We start from the raw sequence: 2726 nt of genomic DNA on the forward strand, positions 1-2726 counted from the left end.
CGTAGATGCTGGTTCTTGGGAACCACTAGACGGTTCTCAAAGTACACAACACCATGATCATTAGTGGAGAAACAACTAGCACCTCCGCTAGCAATGTTCTCTTTGATTTTAGATATACCCTTATCTCGCCTTTGGGCAGCGATGATTTGATCCGTAAGAGTAGGTTTTGCTACCAAGGTGGAAAGAAAACCTTGAGGTACAATGTGAAGGTTAAGTTTCCGAAATTCCTCATGGAGAAGCGGTTGACTTTGTTGTAACATCAGGTTGTTACAATAAGATTTACGACTTAGCGCATCAGCCATGACGTTGGCTTTCCCTGGGGTATAGGTTATTCCTAAGTCGAAGTCTGTGATCAATTCAACCCAACGTCTCTGCCTGAGATTCAAATCCGGTTGGGTGAAAATATACTTTAGACTTTGGTGATCAGTGAAAATTTCGCAACGATTACCGAGGAGGTAATGTCGCCAGGTCTTAAGTGCATAGACTACGGCTGCAAGCTCTAGATCATGAGTAGGATAATTTTCCTCATGTGGGTGCAATTGCCGTGAAGCGTAAGCAATTACGTGTCGATCTTGCATAAGAATGCAACCTAGTCCTTGTCGCGAGGCGTCGCAGTAGATAACAAAGTCCTTGGAGAAGTCTGGCGGTACCAGTACGGGAGCAGAGGTCAGGCGTCTTTTCAGTTCCTGAAAGCTGTGCTCACATTGTGGAGTCCATTCGAACTTCTTATCTTTCTTGAGGAGTTCGGTTAGAGGTTTAGCAACTTTGGAGAAGTTCTCGACAAAGCGACGACAATAGCTCGCTAGGCCTAGAAAACTCCGAACTTGCTTGACCAATTCGGGTGGAGTCCAATTAAGGACGGCTTGAACTCGCTCAGGGTTAACAGCAATATCGTTACCAGATATTACATGACCTAGATAGGTCACTTCTGACAACCAAAATTCACATTTGGAAAATTTGGCATAAAGGCGATGCTCTCGAAGTTTCTTCAACACTAGCCTTAGATGTTCGGCATGTTCTTCCTCGTTCTTGGAGTAGATGAGTATATCATCGAGGTAAACCACGACGAATTTATCCAAATACTCCATGAAGATTGAGTTCATTAACCGAGAAAAGGTGGCTGGAGCGTTGGTTAAACCGAAGGACATGACGGTGTACTCGTATTGGCCATAACGAGTAACAAAGGCCGTTTTAGGAATGTCCACGTTTCTGATTTTGATTTGATGGTAGCCCAACCTCAAATCCATCTTGGAGAAGATTGAGGATCCAGCGAGCTGATCATACAGATCGTTGATCCTAGGAAGTGGATATTTGTTCTTGATTGTGACCAAATTGATAGGTCGGTAATCTACAACCATCCGGTCCGTACCATCCTTCTTCTTGACGAATAGGACGGGGCAAGCCCACGGAGATGAACTAGGTCGGATGAAACCCTTTTTCAAGGATTCATCGAGTTGCTTCTTAAGCTCGGCTAGTTCTAGTGGTGCCATCTTATAAGGTCTTCTAGCAATCGGAACGGTTCCGGCGATGAGGTCGATTACGAACTCAACATCCCTGTCAGGTGGAACACCTGGCAATTCCTCTGGAAAGACATCTGGGAAGTCACGGACTACCGGAACGTCCTCAAGGTCTGGCAAAGGGCTGGCGTTAAGGGAATATAATTGTCGCTTGGCTATTCGGGTCAAGACATTGACTATCTTCCCCGAAGGATGGGTGAGTTGAACAGTCCTAGAGAAACAATCAATTTTGGCTTGATGAGCTGACATCCAGTCCATACCCAAAATGACATTAATATCTGAAGATTTAAGGGCTATCAAAGATGCAAGGAAAACAAGTCTGTCGACTTGGATTTCATTTCCATGGCTTACTCTAGAGGTTTGCCATTTGGATCCCGGAGTTTGAATTACCATAGAGGTTGGCATATCACCGAATGCGACGTTATGCAAGCGAGCATAGTTTTCAGATATAAAAGAATGAGAGGCTCCTGTATCGAAAAGAACAGATGCCGGGTGGCAATTTACAAGAAGCGTACCGAGAACGACGTTGGGGTCCTCTTGAGCTTCTTCGGCAGAGATACAGTTGACATGGCCACGTGAAGCAGCGACCGGCTTGGCATGGAATATTTTTCCTGTCGGCTTGCCACAGCCAACAGCTTTAGCAGATTGATTGGGGTTGGTCTGGGGACACTCACGCATATAGTGACCAGATTCCCCACATTTGAAACAAGTCACAGAACTGGTACGTGGAGGAGCATTGTTGGTTGGACCCCCATAGGGCTTGGCCGGTGCAGACTGTTGAACAGGGCGAGGCGCCTGGAAAGATGGCCTCGGTGTGAACCTGGGTGGCAGGGCGGTGTTGGGTACCCACACGCGGCGCTTCTGAGGACCAGCACCGGATGAGGAACCCATGTCACGTCCATGCTTGCGTGTTGCGTCATAGTCAGTCTGACCAGTTTCAGCACTGATGGCTTTGTTGACAAGTTTCGAAAAAGATGTGCACTCATGCAGACGGAGGTCGCGGCGAAGCTCAGGACTAAGGCCCTTACGGAACCTTGCTTGCTTCTTGGCGTCAGTAGACACTTCCTCAGTTGCATATCGGGCGAGATTACCAAACTCCCTGCTATAGACATCCACAGAAAGTCGGCCTTGGGTGAAATTGCAGAATTCTTCACGTTTACGGTCCATGAGACCCTCCGGAATGTGATGTTCACGGAAAGCCTCGCTGAA

This window comes from Triticum aestivum, chromosome 1A (assembly GCF_018294505.1).
Source record: "Triticum aestivum cultivar Chinese Spring chromosome 1A, IWGSC CS RefSeq v2.1, whole genome shotgun sequence".
Lineage (NCBI taxonomy): Eukaryota > Viridiplantae > Streptophyta > Magnoliopsida > Poales > Poaceae > Triticum > Triticum aestivum.